The sequence below is a fragment of the Leptonychotes weddellii genome, chromosome 11 (genome assembly GCF_054177405.1).
Source record: "Leptonychotes weddellii isolate Sample4059 chromosome 11, ASM5417740v2, whole genome shotgun sequence".
Classification (NCBI taxonomy): Eukaryota; Metazoa; Chordata; class Mammalia; order Carnivora; family Phocidae; genus Leptonychotes; species Leptonychotes weddellii.
This window is the reverse complement of record NC_138379.1, coordinates 88,176,430-88,202,971: the sequence shown is the minus strand read 5'-3', so window position 1 is coordinate 88,202,971 and position 26,542 is coordinate 88,176,430. Positions and strand designations below refer to the sequence as shown.

At 39.9% G+C, this 26,542-nt stretch overlaps 1 long non-coding RNA gene across 2 annotated transcripts in view; it reads left to right on the top strand.

The window, feature by feature from the left end:
- Positions 1–26,542, top strand: part of LOC115943244 (uncharacterized) — a 114,117-nt gene that overhangs the window by 24,979 nt on the left and 62,596 nt on the right. For both annotated transcript variants that reach the window (XR_014138943.1, XR_014138942.1), the window contains exons 2-4: positions 4,042–4,111; positions 8,147–8,263; positions 12,578–12,701. This is a non-coding gene — a long non-coding RNA (uncharacterized LOC115943244). The remainder of the gene's footprint in view (positions 1–4,041; positions 4,112–8,146; positions 8,264–12,577; positions 12,702–26,542) is intronic.

Genomic DNA, 26,542 nt, shown 5'->3' with positions numbered 1-26,542 from the left:
CATGAGAGACGATGGACTCTGAAAAACAAACAGGGTTCTGGAGGGGAGGAGGGTGGGAGGATGGGTTAGCCTGGTGGTGGGTATTGAGGAGGGCACATTCTGCATGGAGCACTGGGTGTTATGCACAAACAATGAATCATGGAACACTTCATCTAAAACTAATGATGTAATGTATGGGGATTAACATAAGAATAAAAAATATATATAATTTGAAAAAAAAAAAAGAAATAGGATGAAAATATCCTTTGAAAAGCAATTGACTTGTAAATGAAGGAAGGACTTAATAATAACAACAGTGACCACAACAGTAACTAGAAGTGAAACCTTTCGTGTGGCTTGCGGGCACCCGCCCATCCCTCTGTGCTGCTTGCCTAGCCTTCTCTTTGTTCCAGCCAGCTTTCCTCCAGTTCTCAGAGGGCCCAGACTCTGGGTGTTCCCACATGTTCCTCCTTCTGCAGGGAACGTGGTGCTCTATTCCCACCACCCCTTGCACCTGACAAATTCTTACTTCCCCTTTGGCTCTCAGATGAAACTACTATTCCTTGGGGAAACTTGCCCTGATTCCCGGAGAGGAATTGAGACCCCTCCTTATGTTCTCATGACAGCTGATAGTTTTTCATAGCCATCGTGGTAATTTTAATGCTTGTTCAATGCATCTTCTGTGAGACCCTCAATTCCGTGAGGCCAGGGCTATGTCTGCATTCCCAGCTCCCAGCACAGTGCCAGGCGTGAGGGTATTTGGTAAATACTGTTGAGCCAACTACTATCAAACAAAATAACATCTGGATGGGATTTTCTGGTGAATAAAATATGTTCACTTCATATGGAATCGGGGCTAATTTAGTAGCTCCCTGAAACTACCAGAAATTTTTTAAAAAATATTTTATTTATTTATTTGACAGAGACACAGTGAGAGAGGGAACACAAGCAGGGGGAGTGGAGAGGGAGAACAGGCTTCCTGCCAAGCAGGGAGCCCGACGTGGGGCTCGATCCCACGGTCCTGAGCTGAAGGCAGACGCTTAACGACTGAGCCACCCAGGTACCCCTCTACTGGAAATTTTTTTATATCCAGCAAATTCTCATTTATCTCAGGATAATCCAGAGCATTGGAAGATGACCTGTGACCTTTATGGCGGTTTACCTTTATGTGAGATGATCACTTAACCTCCATTAGTATGTCTTGCAGGGGCTAATGGGGGAGGCAGGGGAGAGTCACGCAAAGGGAAGGCTAAAGAGAGGGACTTTTGAAGCTCTCTGGGCAGGTCGGTGGTCATACACCCCTGTATGAGGAAAAGCCCTTCCCAGCTGGACAGACTCCAGGCCCCCTCTATCTTCAGACTGACATCTCTGTGGGGCTAGCACTATGTAGCTCTATTCCTGTGCCCAGTGCAACGTGCTCTGTAAACTTTTCTGCCATCAGGATGCTCAAAAAGAGTGCCAAATGAATCACTCTTTGGCCTGGAGTTTTAATCTTTCCTATGTCTCCTACCTTTGGAAAAACAAAACAAGCGTGTCACTGGATTGTGCTTAGCTTTTAAGAAATAGTGCGGTGAAATGTCACTTCTGCATTAACCCAGGGGAATGAGCTGTTATATAGAAAATTGACTAACGGGCACCCAAATCATCAATGCCATTAATATAGCAAAAATATTAAGTTCCTATGTGCTTGTTGCTCTTGCACCTTTGGCCATCTTGCAAATGGAGCCTGGGAGTGGGGAGACCATGTGGGGAGAGGTCTCAGTCAACCCAGCTGTTTGAGACAAAGCCATCATAAACCAGTAGCCCCAGCTGACCCACCAGCTGACCACTAGCCCATGAGTAAACCCAGCTGAGACCAGGCCAGGCTTGGCCTAGACAAGAAGACTGTCCAAGTGAGCTCAATCTACAGAATTTGAGGTAAACAAATGGCTATTGTTTCAAGCCACTCAACTTTAGGATCGTTTGTCCCCCAGCAGTCGCCAGCAAATACAAGGGCACTTGAGCAGCCTCATCCCTGCATGGATGCAGCACCATCAGCCATGCCAGGATTGGTGCGTTAAGATCCAGAGCAGACAAGAGCTTCGACAACGCGGTTCTCATGTAGTACCTGTGACAGAACACGCTGGAGACTGATTACGAGGCTACTGTTTCCCTAGTTTTCTGGTAGAACGGTTGTTGTACAGCTGTTAGATAAACACTGCCCTATCAGTGCTGAATAATCCGGTTGCTCTTCCCGCCTGTGTTCTCTGGTCAAGTCACAACATTGGCTTACCATTTCGTCTCCCCAGGCTCAGCCCAAGGCAGCCATTTGTGGGTAAACATGACTACTTATCACTCCCATCCTAGGTCTGTAGAATACTATACACCTGTCAAAATCATCTTAGGCCACATTTTAGAAAGCTCATCTAGAACTTGTTACGGGTTTTGATTTCATGGTCCCTGCTGAGATACCCTAGGGAGGGTGTTTTCTCTGTATAATTACTAGCTGTTGATATTCCTGATGGTATGCCATAATTGAAATTATCTACACAAGATTCTGTGTCTCATTCTACTGTAAATTCTTCAAAGTCAGGGATTATACCTTACTTATCTTTAAGATCTCCATGCTTAGCATGAAGCCTTGCATATAACAAATTCTTAGTATATTATATGGGATGAATGAATAAATCGCAGGCCCAGTGTCATATGGATTCACTGATGGGCCCAAATGTGAGCATGTTGGATTCTTTTTTGAACAACAGATTTCTGCCTTTCGAGCCCCTTTGAAACATCAGGGGTTTCCCTGGTTTCTTTTGGCTTATAAGATTTTGCCTTCTGGCTCACTTTGTTTTGTAGAGTCTTAATTTAAATGTAATAAAATGCAATGTAGAATTTTTTAATTTATTTCATTAGTTCTACAAAAGAAGATTAAGGATTAAAGGAAAATAAATTGGGAGAAACATCTGAAGACCTCTGGGCATAGGGAAAGCTGTGGTTCTTATAAGGAGTCCTTGGCTTACGTGTTACTTTCTTCATGAAGCCAGGGCTTACCACCTCACTTAAAACAGCCGCTTGCCATGCTAACTTCTAGCAGTCCAAATTCTGCTTATTCTGCTCTAGTTTTTAAAAAGTATTTATCGTCTTCAAAGATACCATAAAAACACTTGACAAGGGGCGCCTGGGTGGCTCAGTCGTTAAGCGTCTGCCTTCGGCTCAGGTCATGGTCCCAGGGTCCTGGGATCGAGCCCCGCATCCGGCTCCCTGCTCAGCGGGAAGCCTGCTTCTCCCTCTCCCACTCCCCCTGCTTGTGTTCCCTCTCTCGCTGTGTCTCTCTCTGTCAAATAAATAAAAAATCTTTAAAAAAAAAAAAACACTTGACAAATTGTAGGTGCTCAAAAACTAGTTGTTCTGTAAATGAATATATCCATGGCCTTTGTGGTGGACAGAATTCTAAGATAACCTCCAAGGTTCTCAACTCCTAATATGCATACTCTGTGTAATCACCTCCGCTTGAGTGTAGGCAGGCCTGTGAATATGATACAATATCACTCCCTACTCTCATGATTAGGTTACACTATATGGCCAAGTTGAAGGGTTTTCACAGATGTGATGAAGGCCCCTAAACTAATCAGAAGAGATTATCCTGGGTGGGCCTGACCTAATCAGAAACTACACTCTGCCATCAGTGCCAACAGCTAGTGAGCTCCTAAGAGAAGCCAAGTCTCAGATAAGATTGTGGTCTGAGTGACATCTTGATTTCAGCCTTGTGACACCCTGAGTAGGGGACCCACCTAGGCTGTGCCTGGATGCCTGACCCACAGGAACTCTTAGATAATAAGTTTGTTTTTTTTTAACCTATCAATAATTGCTTTATTTTTTTAATTGAAGCATAATTAACATACAGGGTTATATTAATTTATAACATATTCTTAATTATTCTTAATAATATTAATTAATATTAATGTGATTGTTAATTATATTAATTTCAGGTGTACAATATAATGATATGACAATGCTTACTTAGTGTTCATTATGAGAAGTGTAATGCTGTGTTAAGTGCTCAATTTGTAATTTGTTATGTAGCATTCGAATTCACCGAGTGTTGAAAAGAGGGTCAAGAGGAACCAAGTGACTCATGGGACTTTGCTCCCAGGTAAGAAACCTGCATCCCAGGGTCGCAGTGCCCTCTCGTTGTGTCTTTTTTTGTTTTCCTTTGTGTCTTTAATCTGCTCCTCACCACTAGTTATTTTACTTCAACCTACAAATAGACCCCCAAATCAAGAACTCAGCGGGCTACCAGACCCAGATTCTCCTGAATGTCTGGTGGGCAACTCCAGTGTAATCCGTTCAAAATGGAATCCATCAAGTGCTACTCCCCCACCTACATCCACCTCCCCAGACCTGTTCTACTCCTGTACACTCATCTACTAATATGTAAGCACACTCAATTTAAAAACCTTTCCTCATAAGCAAAAGTTCATATAAATGACTATTAATTCTCACTATTATTAATGTCACAATAACACTTTTTCTAGTAATGGAAAAGTAAGCTCAAGCATTAATGCTGGTGATATTGACAACATAAATTGTATTATGTAGGTAACTGTAAACTCTGCAATTACACTAAATAATAATTTATTTTTTTCAAAAGAATGAAAATTCAAAGTGAGATAGTTTTCCAGGTAAAGCTTTCTCTTGGGGGTAGAGAGCCATACCAAAATTGAGAATATAGACAATTTTCTAGAACCTGAATGCATTCTTTCTCTTTGTGATTCTCAAGACATCATCATCACCATCATCATCATCATCATCCAGCCAGCTTCAACCCACCCTCCCCCAACACGCATGCCTCAGTACTCTCGTTGTTTACTTTGCCTCAGGAATTCAGCAACTAGACAACCCAATTTTACAAGATTATCTTATTTCTCAAGAAGTTCACCAAGTGTTCCAAAACTTCCTGCCAGAGCAACATATGTTTCATCTTTGGGCCTTTTAGCCAATTTGGTCACTACATAAAGCCACAGATGAGTCTCGCTGAGATTCCTCTAAGCCAGACAAGGTCAAGACGCCACAGAGCTCAAGAGTAATGTTGCTGTATCATACCAGTACTTGCCCCCTGTGAGCAATAACACTTCTAAAAGCTGATTTTCAGCTCTGACTCAGACACAAGGGCTCTGATCTGGGCATAGGAGTAAGGGAGATGTGGGGGCTTGTTTTTCATAAACATTCCCTTCTCTTTGTACATCTGATAAGTTGTTCAGTACATGTTCAGACTGTCTGACTGTCTGATCTCTGCTTTTCCTTCCCACTTGAGCCCTTGGTCTCTTCCCAGTCTACGGGGCCATCAGCCCTTCTGAAACCCAAGACGCTCCTAACCTAGAAACCTAGAAATGATTTAAAAACTTTTTAGTGAAACACAGATGATTTTCTTTTAGGAAGTTCTTTTGGGACCATTAAACTACCTCAAGCTTTATTTCCTTTCTATATGTGATGAAGCATGCATGGGCTCTTTACACATTTTATTTCGAAGCTTAATGTCTTCAGCGTCAAGACTATAATTTACTTTACAGATGAGGAAACCAAGGCTGAGAAGTCTCATTCCGAAGACCACACAGCTAAGGGATAAGTGAGCAGTTGTGCCCAGAATCTAAAGCCCTTCTGCAAAGTGTTCATGCTATTTTGACATTGCCATTTTGATCACAGGGATACTTTGGTGGGGTTCACAGGCTGAGGAACAGGGCAAGGCTTAGGCACAGGGTCAGGGATACACCAAGGATTTCTTCTGAGAACATTATTAAGTAATAAAAAGCAGTGTTTTGATAATTTGATATGCCACTTTAATAGGGCTCCATCAAAATGCTCGGCTTTGTTCCGCTAATCCACGGCCATCCGAATCATAGGACACACACAATACCAAACAAAGCTGGAAAGGCCCATTTGGAAATGATTTATTTCAGCCCTTTCCTGCTACTGCTGAGAAGAGCAGGGAAGGGGTCTGCCAAGGGTCACAAGGGCAGCTAGTGAAAGAACTGAGACAAGAGCCTGGTTTCCTGACACACCCGCTCAGGACTCACACCCTACCTCACACACAGAGCCCTGCCCAGCTCAGCCCACGCGATCTTCGATCTTCGCTTTCTGAACTGGCTCATCATAAGCCATCTCCAGAAGCATGTCCTGGGACTTATTCTCCACAAGGTCGTTTTCCCTGATTTATGCAAGAGTTGATTTTAAAGTCTTAAAAAGGCATAACATTTAACCACGTTTAATTAGTCACCTTTACTAAAAGAATAAAGTTAAATGAAGTTGGGGACATGGTAGAGAAGAGTAAAAAGGAAGCAAACTTGAAAAATGAAGTGGAAAGTAAAAATATCTTTAAAAGTTTAATTAAAAGATAGTAAATTAAGTGAACAATAAAAAGTATTAAGGATAATGACTATTAAGACATTTTAAAAATATGAAAATGATTAATAAAAATTTTAAGGGTACAAATACAATAAGTTATTAAAACCAGAATCTTAACGATTAAAAAAATGGAAAATAGGTAGTTGGATAAATTCTTAGCTGAAATCCCTGGACTAAGAACAAACTTGGTCAACATGCTTTACGCAGAGGGCTAAGGGATACAGAAATGAATCCCCTTCTTATGATGTACCAGGAATTCTGGAGGCTTCCGAAAATCCAGTGCTGACTGTAGCCAGGCCTGACTCTGGAAGTCAGTTCTCTGCAGTCAGACCCTGGGTGATTTCCTCTGCCAGATAGCATTCCCTTATCACTGCAGGAATCATAGGTGTGTTCTAATGAACCAGACGATGACTGTACACTATGGGTTTGAGTTACGAAAAGAGTTCTGGTCTGTCTGTCAAGTTTCTAATCCTAGCTCCATCTCTTGTTACTTAACCTTGTCATACCCCAGTTGTATCCTGAACAAAATGGGCACTTTTAGCCTGGCTCATTGTGGGTGGTTGTGAAGACCAAAGGAGAACACTTGGTACAATACCCGATCCATAGTCAGTGCCTGGGCATTTTAGCTGTTTACTTATTTAGATGGAATGAGTGAGACTGAACCTACCCACAACAGGAGCCCTACGTATATTGTGTTCACCCTTGTGAACACCAAGCACAGTGCTGGACACATAATTCAAATATTCACTAAGTGAGTTAATGTACTAATCTCTCCATTACTTCTTGTTTCCTTTTTCTTATTTATCTCGTTTAAAAAAACACACACATTTATTTACTAAACACTATGTGTCAGACACTTGAAAGGTAGAAAAATAATAATATAACCAAGGATTTTAAGCAGGAGTGTGATTTGGTCAGGTGTATTTTAGGTCAATAGGGAGAGCCGGTCAAAAAGCAGCAAACTTAGGTTTAAGCAAGTTACAGAGAGGATGTTAACCACAATAATGACCGTGGACATAAAAAGGGAAAAATGAATAAAAAGTGGACTCATGAGGTTTCAGGATGGAGTCCCAGTCCTGAACTGAATACAAGGAATGAGAGAGCAGGAGTCTCCTCTCTTAGTTAATGTACAATTCACTTGCCATGTGATTAACATACTTTGTGAAACCTCCATCTCCCCTAGCTTTTACCTGAACATCCACTGCTTTGTTCTTCCTTTGCATCAGCTATTGGACTTCATATTTTAGCAGATATGAAAAAGTTTCATTACATTAAGTGAAGTAGAATTAAAAGCTATAAAAAGCCCAACACGCACAGAGGTTTTTTTCAGTTTGTGTTTTTAAACAAAAGGTGAATCACATCTACTGTCTCTAAAACAACAACAACAGCAAAGAAGTAAGGAAAGAAAGACAGAAGGAAGGAAAAATAGTAAAAGGAAGAACATGAACTTTACCCTTTGAAGTGGGCTTCATGCCACAAACCACGGGCAACAAGTCTATTTCTCTTTAAGAAGGAACCACCTGGGTTAATAAATCAAATACATATTTGACTCTGTTACATTTGTTATTTGACAATTACAGTCAGTTAACAAACAGTGTTTGTAAAGAGAAAAATGGTGAATTCTTCCCCTCTGGCATAACAAAAAAAGAAAAAATATATATGAAAAATGGAAAGTATATTAAGCCTGTACAGAATTGTTACTACAGTTTTAAACTTGTCTTAAATAATTACTTTTTTTGCTAATTCTAAGCACTTGTTGAAAATCTATACCAAATTTATTTATTAGTGCAAGCTGATATTTGACAGTGTCCTTCTCCTATGCTGCTTCTACTTTTCCAAGATTGGAAGTTTCAAGGAAAATGTTCATGAAAGAGCTTCCCTTCTCTTAGAGGTATGTAAGTCTGTATCTTCCTCACTAAATTCTTGAAATATGTCCATGAAGAATCTCCCAGATTTGAATAGGCGATTCAAAGCCTTTTTTTTTAAAGGATGAGGGTTATTAGTTATAATTTTAATAGATTTGTTATATTAAACATAAATTTGGATTCCATTACAGTGTAGGCAATAGTAGATTGATTTTTAAAAAATCCTTATTTTGAATTGTAGTCAATTAGTGAACATGGGGATCCAATTCAATGCATGTAAACCCATTATAATAAATGCAAGAGATGATATCTTCAGTGTGCTGACAGCAAGTAACTATCCACATATAACCTCATCCTTTGCTAAACTATTACTTAAGAAGAAGAGCAAAGACATTTTTGTGCAATCAGAAAAACAGTTTATCACTGAAGGAGAGTCTCACTGGAGGAACTTCTACTAAAGACTGAACCTCAGGAAGAAGAAATTTCAATGATAAGAATGGAAGTGAAACACCAGGAAGAATAGTAAACAACGGAACCAGTACCAACGTGAAAAAGTCTGTTCAGATACTGAATAAAACAATACAATGACAGTGCCTAATTTGAGGGTATAAAAATGATGTAAGCAAAGGAGAGCGAATGGAATTACAATTTCTAAGGTCTTTGTATTTTTATGGCAAGAGGGTAAAAACTTAGGTAAGGGTTATTTTTAAGGAAGTAAAATAGATGGCTTCCAAATCTCTTGAAGAAAACATTAACTAAAAAATGTTCATCAATCCAAATGAAATTAGAAGGGGATAAAAATACACAAAGCAGGATGAATAACTAATATAAGCACAAAGTAAGATGATGGAGATGAATTCATATACCTCCATAATCACAGTCAGTGTAAATGAAATAAAATTTTGTTGAAAAAACAAAGAATGTCAGTTTGTCAGCTATGTGATGTTTACAAGAAACACACTTAAAATATGAGGATACAGACACGTTCAAACTCCAACAGCAGAGTAAGTTACCCCAAAAAACCATGAATTAAAAGCAAGTGTTATAGCTCCATTTCCATCAGAAGAAAATAGATTCTAAGGTGAAAATAATTGTAAGGGATGAAGAAAGGTCATGACCTCATGATAAATGGAACAATTTGTCATGCAGATACAGTAATTATAAACTTGTATGCACCTAACAGAATAGCTTCACAATATGCAAAACAAAAAGTAGTTTATGAAGCCTAACTGCTTAGGATATAAATTGATGTACATGTATCATTTACCTACGTCTTAGAAATCTTTTATCCTCAGCATAAACTTTTATTGCAATACCAGTTGGCCTTCAGTCTATAACACACTCACTAAATAATTTGTTTTAAAATACAGAATAAGTTCAAAAAGTTATTCACGCATCAGGTAAAATGATTGGCCTCAGGAAAAACAAGGCAAGAACCACCACAGAGAACTCTCATTTGAGCCCGCCTTGTTCCCAGCCTCTGTCTCCCTCCTCTCTTGTCCCTGCTGAGGCTCCCTGTAGGTCCAGCCCCACCCACACTTCCAGGAATTGGTGAGCCTCTCTGGTCAATCGGCTCCCGGTAGCTCAGCATTGTTAGTCTTGCAACCAGTAAACTGGGCTTCTCCACTCTTCAATTCAAACCCTTGTCTTGCTTTTACCAACCTCCCTCCCAAGGCCTGAATATTGGTCCCTGAATCGTACTTTTTTACTAGTCAACTGCTAGACTCAGGAGCAATCCCTGACCTCTGGTCAGTGTGGTCCACCTGTCGGGTGAGGCACAGCCCATTCCTTCAGCTTCACTCTTTCCTTATCAGTGAACAGTTACCATCATGTCCCTTAGGAACGATACTTGTTGGACAGACAGAGCTATCTCTTTCGGCATTGCAGCCGGATCAGGTGCCCTGGCTTCTGTCCTCCTCCTGTGGGGGTGGGTCTACTGTCAGGTACCTGCCAGATACCTGAGTGTCCCTTCTGATTCCCATGCCTGATAGTGGCAACACCAGCCTTCTATTATTCTAGTTCCAGATCATCACTGATTCTGATGCGTAACTCTCGCCTCCCCTACATCTATTGTCTGATCCACCACTCAGTGGAATCATTCAAGTCCATTAAATCTCTAACACTTCTGGAATGTCCACCCCATGCCACACTTGACCTAGATGCCATTGGAGATAAGAAGAGGAGTAAAATCTCTCCCAATGCCCAGAGTCTAGAATAGAAGGGACATAAGTCCAGTACCTGGAAAAGAATTTAAAGGGGGCTCATGTCATTGTTGGGCCCTATGTCCCTGAGCACATAGGACATGGGGACATCCGATGAAGGCTTTCATGACTCACTCAGATATTTATCCCACACTGAACCCCTGTAGCTGCCACGATATTTTTGACCCATATACCGTTTTATATTGCTTCTCCTCTTAGTCATCCATTGTTTAATTTGTGAGGAATTCCACTGTTGAAATACAGAAAGTCAAAGGGAAATACAAAAGTGATAATAATTTTTTAAATATGTCCCAAGATGCTCCCACTAGACCCACAGATAGCTTTCAGAGTTCTCATATCAGACATCAGGAAGTCACTGTAGATTAACAGTGTTTAAAATATAAAACATAGCTGTGATTATATGCAGTTCGACTTTCCATCTATTGAGAATAAAGCCTGTCCACAACTGCAATGAGTTGTTTGTGGAGAAATGCTTGCAAGTGAAAGCCTGAAACAGTCTCCCTCATCTTATACTTTAGAAACAAAACCTGAAAATTATGTATATCTAAAAAAAGGATACCAGTTGATTTTTTTGTAAGCTCCAAAGAGACATTTCAACCCTCAAGTTATGAAAGCAACTGTTGGTTCTAGAACATATAGTTAGGCTTCATTTCATTTTAATATATTTTTTGTCCCAAAGTCAAATATGGTATAAAGTCATATTAAAAATTATTTGTCCATAAATTATTCCTTTTCATATAGAATTAAGTTAAAATAAATCAAAGAGTGTATATCACTTGATAAATGAAAATACTGTAAAAATTTCCTCTTTGAATAATTACTAAACTATTAAAAATGAAATACTAGTATAATATTTTCTTATGATGGAATATCTAGAGAATACAAAAAAGTAGATAATAATATAGTAAATACCCATATTCTCAGCACCTAGCTTAAGAATTTAGAACATAGATCTAAAATATGTCTATTTTCAATTTAAAATAACATTTTAATAGATATCATGTAAAGATGATAAAATAATTGCTAAACTTCTTAAGACGGTTTGCAAGATTTTACTATAAAAGGAGATGGCAAGTCAGAAAACATTAGGAAATGCTTCTTTACCCATTCACTTAAGTCATAAGGTGCTTTTTAACTGTGGATGTTGTGACACCAAATTTCCTGGCTGTCTCTCTCGTTCATATTCACCTAAGAAGCTCAACAAAAAGCAAAGAGTAAACGAGTCTTTAATATTTTTTAATATCGTTTTGTATTCTTAAGTCCAGGGCGAATAGCACAAAAAATCTCCTCCAGCATTCTCTACGTTCTGAGCCAGTCTGTGTTGTTGAAACAGAGCCCGATGCTGGGTGAGAGGTAGTCGGAAGCCATTACTACCTAGGACTCCACATCAGACACATTATATGCCTTTGTTTCTCTAATTTTTGTGACCATCCCTTGAGATGGGCATTACTGTGGCTGCCATTCTGCACATGCGGAAACCAAGGGCTAAAGAGGTTGTGAGTCTTGCCCCAGCCAACAGTGTTGGAGTTACTAAAACATACATGCGTCTGACTCCAAAGCTCAAGGCATGTGTTCCTCGTGTCAGCACGCTGAGAGACTTCAAGGTTTAGAACAAACAGCAGCACATGATAAAACATCACAAATGAAAGCACACTGTGTTCACCTCATCAAGGTGAGTAAAGTACATCTTTCCTCCTCTTCGGAGGGCAGAGTCAAACTCAAGCAGGAGCTCCTAGAACTTGTAGATGTTTCCATCTCATTCTGTCCCTGGTGAATCTGGGGGCACCTGGCCTCAGCAGCTGCTGATCTCCTCCACTCCCGGAGGTAGAAGGGAAGACTCACTCAGCAAGGCAACAAGCAGCCAAGGAAACACATATTAAGAACACGCCAGGTCCTGACTGCTGGATTGCCAGGGCCTCTGCATTCATTGAGACCAAAACCCCAGTGTGTTTCTGAAATCATTTGCCTACTTCTTGATCCTCCAGCTTCCCTGTGAGTCCAGGTGCACTTCCAACTTCATTCCCACTCTGTCTGCACTGGGCCTCACCTGTGGAACTCAATACTCTTGTTTAACATTCACTCAAGCCAATGCAAAATCCAAACTATGCAACTTTGTCACTTTAGGAAGAGAAAAAGGTGGAAGAGGCAGAGAGAAGAGTAAGAGGAGCAACAGAAGGAAGAGAGTAAGCAAGAGAAGGGCATGATCTCTTTGGACTTCATATTGCTGGTCTGTTAAAGGAAGATGCGGGACCAAGTAAGTTCTTATTAAGTTTTTCTGGATGTAGAATTTATGAGGAAAGCTTTGGGCCCAGTTAAGGGGCATGCACATGCACACACACACACACACACACACACAGTATATCTTGCCCACAGTTCCAGGTATGGGCTTGGAACTAGATCTCTGTGGTTCCTTCCAATTCTATGTGAGCAATCCTACTGTAAATTGAAATCAGGCCTCTTTTACTGCTACCAAGTTCTGGTCCTAATTCAAGGGGGTAGTGGGGAAATAATAATGATAGTTGTTTGCTTAGCAACCTACAGGTGAAGATCCAAATCATTTCAAATGGTATTAAGGATAGCACCATTATTCTAGGTACTTCATTTATTTACGTATTTGGCTTCTGGGTTTTTGTTATGTTTTGGTTTGGTTTTTTGGAGTATGGCTGACACACAATGTTACATTGGTTTCAGGTATACCACAGTGATTCCACTTCTATGTTATGCTGTGCTCACAAGTGTGGCTGTGGTCTGTCACCGTGCAATGTTGTTACAGTATCACTGACTATATTCTCTGAGCTGTGCCTTTCATCCCCATGACTTCTTCCCTCCATAATGGGAAGCCTGTGTCTCCCAACCCCCTTCACCCATTTTGCCAATCCTCCCATACCTCTCCCTTCTGGCATCCGTCCGTTTGTTCTCTGTATTTATGGGTCTGATTCTGCTTTTTGTTTGTTTATTCATTTTTTTCATCCTACATATGAGTGAAAACATTGGCCTTTGTCTTTCTCAGTCTGACTTATTTCACTTAGCATAATACCCTCTAGGTCCATCCATGTTGTTCCAAATGGCACAGTCTCATCGTTTTTTATGGCTGCATAATATTATATATATTATATGCACACAGAAACACACACATCACATCTTCCTTATCCATTCACCTATCAATGGACACAGACTGCTTCCACATCTTGGCTGTTGTAAATAATGCTGCAATAAACATAGGGGTGCATATATCTTTTCCAATTGGTGTTTTTGTTTTCTTTGGATAAATACCCAGTAGTGGAGTTATTGGATTATATGATATTTCTGTTTTTAATACTGTTTTCCATAGTGGCTGTGCCAATTTACATTCCCACCAACAGTGAAGAAGGGTTCCTTTTTCTCTGCATCCTCTGTAGTTACTTGTTATATCTTGTCCTTTTGATTTTAACCATTCTGACAGGTGTAAGGTGATATCTTGTGGTTTTGATTTGCATTTTCCTGATGATTAGCAATGTTGAGAGTCCTTTCATGTGTCTGTTGGCCATCTGTCTTCTTTTGAAAAATGTCTATTCAAGTCCTCTCCCCATTTTTTAATCAGATTATTTTTTGCTGTTGAGTTGTATAAGTTCTTTATGTATTTTGGGTATTAATCCCCTTATTGGATGTATCATTTGCAAATATCTCCTCCTGTTCAATAGGTTGCCTTTTTGTTTTGCTGATGGATTCCCTCACTGAGAAAGCTTTTTTTAAAAAAAAGATGTATCTATTTATTTTAGAGAGAGAGAGTGTGAGTAGGGGGAGAGGCAGAGGGAGAGAATCTCAAGCAGACTCCCCGCTGAGTGGAGAGCCCAGTGCAGGGCTCAGTCTCAGGACCCATGAGATCATGACCTGAGCTGAAATCAAGAGTCAGATGCCTAACTAACTAAGCTACCCAGGTGCCCCAGTGTGAAAGCTTTTTATTTTGACATATCCTAATACTTTATTTTTGCTTTTGTTTCCCTTGCCTCAAGAGACATATCTAGAAAAATGTTGTTATGACCAATGTCAGAGACATTACTACCTGTGCTCTCTTCTAGGATTTTTATAGTTTCAGGTCTTATATGTAGGTCTTCAATCCATTTTGAGCTTATTCTTGTGTATGTTATAAGAAAGTGGTCCAAATTCATTCTTTTGCATGTAGCTGTCCAGTTTTTCCAGCACCATTTATTAAAATACTATCTTTCTCCTGTTATTATCTTGTTTCCTTTGTCATAGATTAATTTACCACAAAAGCATGGGTTTATTTCTGGGCTCTCTATTCTGTTCCATTGATCTGTGAGTCTATTTTTATGCCTGTTTGATTACTGTTTTGATGACTACAGCTTTTCAGTATATCTTGAAATCTGAGATTATGATACCTCCAGCTTTGTTCTTTTTCAAGATTGCTTTGACTATTTGGGGTCTTTTGTGGTTCCATACAAATTTGAGTATTATTTGTTCTAGTTCTGTGAAAAATACTATTGGTATTTTGATAGGGGTTGCACTGAATCTGTAGATTGCTTTAAGTAGTGTGAATATTTTAATAATATTAATTCTTGCAATCCATGCACATGGGATATCTTTCCATTTGTTTGTGTCATCTTCAATTTCCTTCATCAGTGTTTTATAGTTTTCAGAGTACAGGTCATTCACTTCCTTGGCAAAGTTTTTTCCTAGGTATTTTATTCTTTGGGGGGCAATTGTGAATTATTCCAGGTATGGTAATATGCTGCAGGTCAGCCTTAACTCCTCACACAGAGTAGAGGCTGGTAAAATATTAGGCTGCCACAGCAGTTCTTGGCCAGACTCCTCCTTCCCACCCCACCCTCACCCCCTTCACTCCAACACCAAACTTTCAAAGAAATTGCTGGAAGCTTCTCTGTTCTAAAGAAAAAGGCTGAATGGCAACATGAAATGGGCAATGAAATTTTCCGGGTGTTTTTCCTATTCTATTTTCTGTTCTATTCTTTCACAGTTTGAATGATAATCACAGAGGAAGTTCCCTTGGCAGTGTTGTGTTTCCATGGTGACAGGCGAGGTCAAGGTTAACAGACTTGGGGGCTGGGAACCGTCTGCTGCGGAGTGGATGCAAGGGAAGGGCTGGCAGTCCAAGTGTCACCAGGGGACCCATTTTCACAGCCTCATCCTTTGAATGGGCCACAGAGCCTGACTTGTGCCTTTCTGAATGGACAAACCAGGGGTGTCTTGAAAGTAATAATAGCTCCATCACTTCCCCCATGAAGAAATGCGCTGTGTCCTTCCTCCCAAAGGCCAGGACCGATGCCGCTCACTAACAACAATCCATGGATTGTTGGAATATGTATGTGCTCTTTGTATTGGCACCAGAAGCTCAGAGATGCCAAGTTTTAGAAACCAAATGTACTTTAGAAAAGCAATTTGATCTTCGGGAACAAGGGATCCTAAATAAGTTCTGACCATGTCAGGGCAAGATAAAAGATGAATTAATTAAAAGGCGAGTAGGAAGCATGCAGTTTAAATTAAATATCAGATGACCCAAATAAATCCCCTTAAAACATAACTCAGCTATTTTGCCTGAAACCAAAGGTCCTGATTTTTTTTTTTTTTTTTTTGGATTCTCCATTTATGCTTTTATGTGGGTAGATAATGTCACAAAATTTGTATAGCTTTCTCCAGATCAGAAATAAAGGTGAAGAATGATGGACTCAAGGTAAGCTCTATGGGTAATGTAATTGATTCAAAACTGCGATTTTTTGGGGAGGAGACAGATGATTCTATGTATGCTGAAAGATACTGATGCTCTCAGGAACCTAGATATGGAACAGAATAGACTTTGTGGATTACAAGGCTGTGATAAAAAGGACTGAGATATGGGGCGTCCCCATTTAAAGCAGTACTAACAGATGCTTGGGAGTTCTGCTACCAAGAAGACTTGAGCCTTCCATACACGCATTGTCTCCCATGGCCATCTGTGTGCTAATGACTCAAACCTCAGTCCAGCTCCATATACCCAGAGGCATGTTAGGTGTCCACCAAACATACTAATCTTAGGAATGAAACTGAACCCCTTGTTTTCACCCCTTCATCTGTTTCTCCTCCTTCCCTCACTAGCCACTTCCACTAGTCCAGCCAGAGATCTGGGGGTTACCCTCACCTCCCCTTTCTCCCTCAACCTGAGCAACAATTATAGAGTCTTGTGTATATTCTCTTGGAAATACCTCTCAGATCCATTTCCTTCTTTCTGTCTTCATTTCCATTCTTCTTGCTTAGGCTTCCATTGCCTCTCCTGAGGATTATAACATCCTCCTACCCTGGGCATCCTACTTCCGACTTGCCCACATCCATAGATCCATTCTTTACTCCATGGTCAGAGTACCTTTCTGAGATTCAAATATGATCCTGATTCCTCTGCTTAAAGGCAGTCAGTGGATCTCTAATGCCCTTGGGATAAATCCCAAATTCTGTTATGAGTATTATAAGACTCGGTGGGATCTGGCCCCTTCCTACCTCTCCAGCTTCATCTGTAGACATTCCAGCCTTCCCCCTCCGCACACATGGTGTATATATAAATTCCAGCTGGAGTGAACTACTTGGTTTCCTGAATGCACTTCTTTCTCTTGACTCTGAGTCTTTGTCTTAGAACACTGCTCACACTCGTTCCCACTCTTTTCTTCCCTGGCCACTTGTCTTGCTGGGTTAGGTCCTGCTTATGCTTTAGATGTCAGTTTAGTTGTAATTTCTTAAAGGATGTGTTCCTTGCCATGCAACCCTCCCTCCCCCCCGCCCCCGATTTACTCTGTATGGTCTCGTAACACCGTGTACTTCCTTCACCAAAGCCCTTTCACATCATAGTTATTATTATATGATACCATATTATGATCATTGCTTCTTTATTTTTTTTTATCTTTATTTTAGATGTAAGCTCCATGGGGGCAGGGAACTGTGTTGTTCATCAGTATCTTTGTAGAGCTCTACATAATGTTCAAAAATATTTGTGGAATGTTCTTAAAGAATCTCCATGACCGGGCGCCTGGGTGGCTCAGTTGGTTAAGCGACTGCCTTCAGCTCAGGTCATGATCCCGGGGTCCTGGGATCGAGTCCTGCATCGGGCTCCCTGCTCTGCAGGGAGCCTGCTTCTCCCTCTCCCACTCCCCCTGCTTGTGTTCCCTCTCTCGCTGTGTCTCTCTCTGTCATATAAATAAATAAAAATCTTTAAAAAAAAAAAAAAAAAAAGAATCTCCATGACCAAATAAGTATCTGATGGAAATCTAGATTATGCTTTTTTTTTTTTTTAAGAGAGTGGTGGGCAGAGGGAGAGGGAGAGAGACAATCTTAAGTAGGCTCCATGCCCAGGATGGAGCCCAACACAGGGCTCCATCTCACAACCCTGAGATCAAGACCTGAGCCAGAATCAAGAGTCGGACACTTAACTGGCTGAGCCACCCAGGTGCCCCTGGAAATCTAGATTATATAAGCTCTGAAATCATCATGCTTTTTTTACTATGAATTTTCAACATGGACTTACAAAATGTCAAATACTTAATAATACATTGGTGGTATTTAGTATTTAGTGTGGTTAATATTCTCCTTCCTCTTGTACATTCTATGACTATAATTTACATTCACCTACCATGGGTTCCCACCAGAATTATATTGGAGGAGCATTTTGGCAATGCATCTTTTCTAAGAAAATTCCTGTGGATTAACATTTGGCTCATGTAGAAACTAAATAACCAGCCCTTCCAAAAAACACGGGTGGAGTGCATGTTCCCAAACATTTTTGGCGTTTTTTTCCAAGACAGGGAATAATTTGGGTGGAAGAGAGGATTAAAGATTATCTCCTTTGGAAATAGCATATAGAGAAAGAAGAGTTTGCCAATTGTCTAAATATTTTCACCATGATGTCTTGGGCCACTTGGTAATCTCTGTAATTTCGAACAAATGTAAAATGTTTTTGTGGAATTACGATGTTTGAGAAGACTTCTGGCAGTTATTTGGCCTTTTCTGGCATTTTCAATCAGGACATTCATGTGTTGCCAGTCACCTTTCTAAAAGCCAGCATCCATAATAACACCTTTCTTTGCAAAAGCCTTTGCTGATTACCCCAATGGCTACAGAAACAAAACTCAGTCTCAATCTGCGTGGCACACAAGACCCTATATTGGACCATCCTACCTCTTTGAGAGTTCATCTTTCCCGGGTCCCTCCATGTATCCTATTTTCCGGTCACACTGTATGACTTCCCATTCTCCAAATGCACCTTGCCCTTCAAGCTTCCATAGTTTTGCCTATCTCTGCCTTGCACCTGGATTCCCTTTTCCTTAACTATCTTTGCCAAGGCAATTTTACCCATCCTCCAATGCCCAGCATTCTAGTATCTGTAATGCTTGAATAACTAATGGGGACCTGATTGCCCAGGGTTCTAAATATCAGACCAAGGCAGTTGAACTTGGCCCCAAGGGAGTGAGACTGAAGAATTCTGAGTAGGTGGATGGTGCACACAAAATTGTGTTCTGTGAACAAGTTAGAACAAACCAACAGTCCTAGGGACCAGACAGTGTTGAAGTTCACATAGTATATAGCCAATTAGAAGGAAAAACCATCACTTCTAAGTTTCCTGGAGATGGATTGCAGATATTCCCATTCTTTCCTCCTAGTCCAATATGACGTTTTGCTCTTACTATGGTGTTCTGCTCGCCACCTGTAAACTTCTATTGGACACACCAATCCAGGGAAACAAATAGACGTGTCCCTTACATCGTCAGGCTCTTCTTGTATCAGCTTTGATTTCAGGCTGCCACATTCATGACATCTGTCAGGATTTCCCAATCAGCCATCTGCTAATGAGTTTCATGACGAAAATGAAGATGAGAACAAAGGCATGTTTGTTTACTCAATGCCACAGCGATTTTCAAAAAGCAAGGGATCTTTCTAGTTTGTCTCCATCTTCTTGGAGTTTCTGTAAATGGCAAAATAGAGTGGAAGAACAAAAATAAAATGCCTTGAAAAAGTTCAGCTTAAACTTGAAAATCCCTCATGTTTGCCGTCATTGACACTGAGAAATGGAAGCCAGGAATTTCCAACTGAAAACATAATCGGAAATCATATATTAAAGAACAGGACATGAAATGGGTACCCGTGTTTTAAGTAGATGTGAAAAGGTCTTATGCATTGTAAAAGAAAAAAAAAAACTTTTCAATTAAGAGAACTGCTTTCAAGACATCCAAGTTGCTTTGGAGTTCAAATAGGTATCCCCACAGTGAATTCAACCTAAATGGATGTATTTTGCTCATGCCATGTGGTTTGCAATGAAATTCAGAGTTTCCCATCCCTTGTCTTCTCCTTTCACACATCAGCGCTGTCTGTCCTCAAGGAAAAGATGCTTGTCTTCTCATACAGAAGTTAAAAACTTTCTTCCTGGCCCTTTCCTTTCATTACCCCCACTTGGGGAAGAAATTATTTTACTTTTTTGTTAGTTCCCTTGGGCAGTTAAACACAACTTTTTAAAAAGTTAAGAAAAAATAAAAAATAATGCTTAAATTTAGTCTAACAGTTATACAGTTACTGACTTCCCTATGCCACCTCCCCCAAATAAGGGGTGATTCAGTTGAATCTACTTGGGGTTTTCATGAACTGCTTTGCATGTGTGGACCCTGCAGGAGAGAGACTTCCTGAGACTGATTTCCTAAAAATGTTTGTTTACCACTTAAACAGCACCTCACCGTTTTTCCTCCCCAGCTCCCACAAAGATCAGCAGGTATGCCTGCATTTACTGATTGATTTTTGAAGAATTTAATTTGCACTTTGTTTTTATTTTTAAATGTTATAATTTCATGTGACTTTTATCATCACAAGCCACCCGGACATTATCAGTAAGCCATACATGCATCGGGATGTTGAGAAATAGTGGCATCTCACTCAGGAATGTCCTAAAAGATTTCCAAGTGGAGTTCTCAGCTCTCAGTAGGGAGGACGGGGTGGGGGAGTAGGTGACAACCTAAGTGGTTTGCAGGGGGATTCCACAAGATTTCCTGCTTCTAGGTTTCTGGTCTTAGTAGGCTTGCTTGAGACCTCCCCTGGTTAAAAACCAGCTTCCTGCAAACATTCAGAAGAGATTTCAATAAGTTAACACCCACCACTTGAAGGGAAAAGGCAGGAGAGAAGGAGATCAGGGCAGAAAGAAGGCTTGCCTTTGAGAATGCAGTTTGACAGTAGGCAGGGGGCTTCCTGCCACAGAGGGAGTTGTGACCCCGGCTCTTCTTCTTGTGAGGGGGTCATGGCCAAGGTTTGTCAAAACAAAGCCACACAGAACACCCTAATGCCAACCGGGCAGAAGCTCTGGCCTGTTGCACATGAAATCATTAGGAATTCCTTTGGAGCAAGAGTTACGGCCCTTGAGCTCTCTGTGGCTAAGCAAATGCAGATGTCTAATTGTGCCCCTTGTTATCTCCCTAAGGCACAGCTTAGAGCATGTCACTTCCTTTGCAAAATCCCTAAGGCACAGCTTAGAGCATGTCACTTCCTTTGCAAAATCCTTTAAGGCTGCCACCCTTCTTGAACTAAGTCTAAAATCTTCAACCACCCTTTTAAAGCTTTCCCCAATTTTGTTCTATGTAATTTTCCAATGTCAAGTCACAATACTCCAAATATGCAGATATCCTAGTAGCTACAGGTTTTTGCTCAAGCAGTTTCCTCTACCTGGATGGCTTGTTCCTCCCTCCAGTGGAAGATCTACATTTCCTTCAAGATGCAGCTCAATGCCAGGGTTTCCCCTCTTATAATCAACCTCTTCCACTCACTCTGTTTGAACTCTGTTATAGCATTTCTAATAGTATTTCCAGGGACAGTTAAAAGTTCAGACTTTGACATCAAATACATCTACATTCTTCTGCCAGCTCTGCAGTTTACTGTGATGTTAAGCAAGATACAAATCTTGCCTAAACCTCAATTTTCTCCTCTGATAAATGGGAATTATTCTAAAATATGGTAGTTGTGAGGATTAAATCAGAAAATATCAGGAGGAAAGCAGTCAGAATAGTTCCTGGCACCACATACAATTTTGCTATTTTTGTTTCTTTCAATCAACTGTGCTATTAGGGCCACAGTTGATGTGACCTGGTAGGTGCTAAACAGCTCTTATTTACTGAGCAGATTCATAGTATGAAGCCAGAAAAATCACACCAAACAAGGCAAATGTGTTTTGTCTCTGTGCATAGCCCACCCCAGCCCACTGCTGGAGGCCTCCACCTATTTGCTTACTGTCATAACCAAAACAAACAAACAAACAAAAAAAATGGGACAAATCCCAAATAGTCCCCCTAAAGATAATTATATTATTTTTTTCCTTTAAAAGCCAAATAGGAAAAAAATTGTCAAGAGATGACCTACAACTGTTGTTCTCAAACTTTTAGCCTCGGGATCTCTATTCTTGAAATGATTGAGGACCTCTAAACACTTTTGTTTATGTAGGTTATATGTAGCTATATTTCGTTGTATTAGAAATTAAAACAGAAAAATTTAAAGTATTTATTAATTTATTTAAAAATAATAAATATACAACGTGCTAACATAAATAATGTATATCAGGAAAACAACTGCATTTCTAAAATAGATCAACAAAACAGTAAGAGGGGTAAATTTCTTTTATTTTTTTACATTTTTGCAAATATCTTTAATGTCTGGTTTTGTAGAAAACGGCTGGATTCCCATACCTGGCTCTGTATTCAACTGGTAGTGAGATGTTAATTTGAAGAAAATTGGCCTCACAGATAAGTAGTAGGAAAGGAGAGGGCTCAACAAAGGGTAGCTTCTTAAAGGTTGTTGCCATGTGGAATCTAAGTCATATCAATGAAACTTCCTTACCTGTTATATTAAAATCCATTGGTCAGTTTTGCATTTTAAATGGATCTTTCAGCATGCATGATTCTTTAACATCATGCATTCATCATTTGGAAAATACTGGTTCACGAGTTATGCAGACCTTCAAAATTTTATTTCATTTCATTGTACAGTGTATAAAACTCCCATTTGTTAATATCACTTAACCCATCCCCCCACCGCCTCCCCTCTAGAACCCTCAGTTTGTTTCTCAGAGTCCATAGTCTCTCGTGGTTCATCTCCCCCTCCGATTTCCCCCCCTTCACTTTTCCCTTCCTACTATCTTCTTTTTTTTTTTTTAAACATATAATGTATTATTTGTTTCAGAGGTACAGGTCTGTGATTCAACAGTCTTACACCATTCACAGCGCTCACCATAGCACATACCCTCCCCAATGACTATCACCCAGCCAACCCGTTCCTCCCACCCCCAGCACTCCAGCAACCCTCAGTTTGTTTCCTGAGATTAAGAATTCCTCATATCAGTGAAATCATATGATATATGTCTTTCTCTGATTGACTTATTTCGCTCAGCATAATACCCTCCAGTTCTATCCACGTCGTTGCAAAAGGCAAGATTTCATTCCTTTTGATGGCTGTATAATATTCCATTGTATATATATACCACATCTTCTTTATCCATTCATCTGTCGATGGACATCTTGGCTCTTTCCGTAGTTTGGCTATTGTGGACATTGCTGCTATAAACATTGGGGTGCATGTGCCCTTTCGGATCCCTACATTTGTAAGATAGGGGTTTCTAATTTTTGCTCAAAAGTTCAAACTTTTATCATTGGCAATGCATGCTGTCATTTTCCTTGAAATGACAGGCTCACTTGGTTCATTTTGAGAAAATACCCAAGCCTGAATAACCAGTTATTCTCCCAAGTGGATTTGATATTTCATTAAAAAGAGACCATTTTGCTCACTGTGCAAAAAAATGCTTTACCTAGAAACGACTATTGTACGCTAGTGTACAATGGAATTCCTTTATGTGTACTTCTCATTTCACAACACAAAAGCATAAGATGAGTAATCAAAGGTTAAATTATTTTAAAACAGTGTATTAATTTGTTAAAATTAATTATTTTCTAGTGCATTTTTCCTTTATAGATTATAAATTTATTATTATAAAATAGTTGAGTATTTGTTAATAATTTTTTAGTTATCTAAAAATTACTGTTTTTTACTGTTTCATCAAGGTTATCCTTAAGTCAAACTGGCATTTTGTTGTTACTCTAAGTGTGTTCCTGGCAATGAGGGGCACAATGACACTACCCCACTGCTGATGGTGTTCAGTAGATGCAAGGGCCAGAAGCTAGGGAGCCCACCATCAATGAAAACATATTTTGAAGGTACAATCATAAGTAAAGAGAAATTTCTTCCCATAACACTGGGCATAGCATGGGCCTTTCCCCCTGCTCTTCCTTGAGTTTCTTCCTGAGAGGACATGCCCTGTCTCTTTAGGACAGGATTAAGATCAGAAAGACAGGTGTTACCTACCGAGCACTCCTGCCCGGCCTTTGCCATCTGATACTTTTCTTTAAATGTGGTCACTCTGAAAGGGATAGTAGTTGGGAATCAGAATGCATACTTCATCCTGAAGCAAGATCATTAAAACTTTTGAGTAAATTCCAGAAGATTGCCTCTAATGCTCTAATGTTCCCAATTAAAATATTGAAAAGAACTACATTACAGTATTTAATTTTCTAATCCAATTAATAAAATTTCTTTTTGCCTTCTTATTAATTTGTTATTTGCAATATATACTTTATCAAGTAACAGTGGGCTTGTTAGAGCCAGTGATAAATCTGATGATGTTGTGAAAGGGCTGAGGATAGCAAGAGACCAGAGGTCACTCTCCATTCAAAGAGAACAGAGACCTCAGAAGGTAGCTTTCTTGAGAAATTTTTAGTCTTCAGCTTTTGGCAACTCACTATCAATGTGACTCATCAAAACACTGGAAAAATAGGTTGAGAAATGCAAAAAGGTAACTTGTTTCCAGTGGGTTAGAATTGGACAGATTCCAAGGTCATGTTTACTTGAAACATTGGAAGGATTCTTGAAGAAATCATATACAAGTGAAATGGTGAATGGATAATCTGATCTAAATTCATCCTGATCCAAATTTCATCCTGAGCATACAGATTTTATCTATTCTAGAGAGGCCCGGGTCATCAGACCTAATCATTTTGTTCTGAGTTAAAACGAGATAATGTTGATGACTAATTGGAAGCAGTACATTTTCTTCTATTCATTTAAACCAAATAATATTTTCTATATCTTTTACCCTTCAGCAATGAAAGAAGTCCTGAGTCTGTCCTTTCATAGTGGAAATATCTTTGAATCAGGACACAGGGGACATGGGTTCCTTCTTGACTTTAAACATTGCTGGGTGTGACGTGGGGCAAGTTTCTCTGTCTTTTAGAGTGTGAAATGATCACCAGATAGTTCAGCTCCCTTAATTCATAGATATTATACCTTTACAGTCTCATTCCCATGCATCATAAAGACAGAGTTCACCTGAGTAAGGTAGATTGTCCTTAAGCTCTAGCTAAATAAAAATGCCTTGAACATACCCCACCTGCTTCCAGTTTCAAGGCCTGTGTGATTTCTTGGGGGATTCAGGTTCTCTTGTCACTTCTACCTCTTAGGGTTTTTGTTCCCTTACATGCTGGTACTGTCCCCTAAAAATACAACTGATGGGGATCTTTGCTTTACATACACCTCAAGCCTAACTTCCTATTATATATTTGAGCGCTTAGTAGAAGTTAGTAAATATTAATGAAGGTGCCAGGGACAGGTCAGAGTCAGAGATTAGACATTTTTTTGGTTCCTGTCTTAAAGAGTCATGGGTTATAATTCTGGTCTATCACTTATTAGTTGTATAATCCTGGGCAATTATAACTTAATCTCTCTGAGTCTCAAAAGTCACTTAAAAGCATTATCTGCATTATAAGATTGCCATCAGAATAAATGAGATAATGCATACTCAACTCAAGTTTCTGAAAGACTTCCAACCTTCAAGGCCACCCTCTAAAAACAGATATAAATAAAAGCAATACTGAGATTTCCACATCTGGGAATATGGAGTAGATTTAGTATTCCTCCCACTATGTACAAATAAAAACCCTGGGCATTATATTTAAAACAAGCATAAGAAGACTCTAAGAGGTAAAGGGAGGAAGGCTGAGCAGCCAGGACTCTTAGGATATAAGGGAAGACACAGTGGTAAGTTCCCTGGATTTTCTTCTTGCCTTGTATATTCCAGATTTGGAGCTGAAGAAACCAGCAACTGGGAAATCGCAACAGGCAAAGACAATAAGAGCCCCAACAAAAGCGTGGTACCCATAGCCGTAGGAGTAGGAAAAAGGCAGCTGAGCAAGACAGAAAACCTTTAGACAATAACTTCTCTACTCCAGCTAAACACCACCTCCACACATACCAGCAAAAGAAGAATGAGAAAGCTAGACTTCCACCTTTGCGAGGCTGTAATGAGGTGCCCTAATACCCCTTCAGGGTGATATCAGAAAAGGTCAAATGGGAAGCCAGGACTTTCATCCTTAACCCGCAATAATGAGGTCACTTGCATCATAGTGTTAGTGGAGACCACATGGGGAGTTAGAACCAACACTCTCATCTATCAGTAATGAGGTGGTATGCCCTTTTCCTTTGCTGGAGCAGTGTCAGGAAAAAAAAAAAAGCTAAACTGGAAGGTTTAAATAAGATTCAATATCTCATGACATAATATGAATATGTCCAGGTTTCAATCAAATATCATACCAAGAACCAAGAATATTGCAGACTAATGAGAAAAGACTATAAATGTCAATGCTGAGATGATGGAGATGCCAAAACTATCTGACAAAGATTTTTTTTATTGTTATGTTAATCCCCATACATTACATCATTAGTTTTAGATGTAGTGTTCCATGATTCATTGTTTGTGCATAACACCCAGTGCTCCATGCAGAACGTGCCCTCTTTAATACCCATCACCAGGCTAACCCATCCTCCCCCGCCTCCCCTCTACAACCCTCAGTTTGTTTTTCAGAGTCCATCGTCTCTCATGGTTCGTCTACCCCTCCGATTTCCCCCCTTCATTCTTCCCCTCCTGCTATCCTCTTCTTTTTTTTTTTCTTAACATATATTGCATTATTTGTTTCATAGGTACAGATCTGAGATTCAACAGTCTTGCACAATTCACAGTGCTTACCAGAGCACATACCCTCCCCAGTA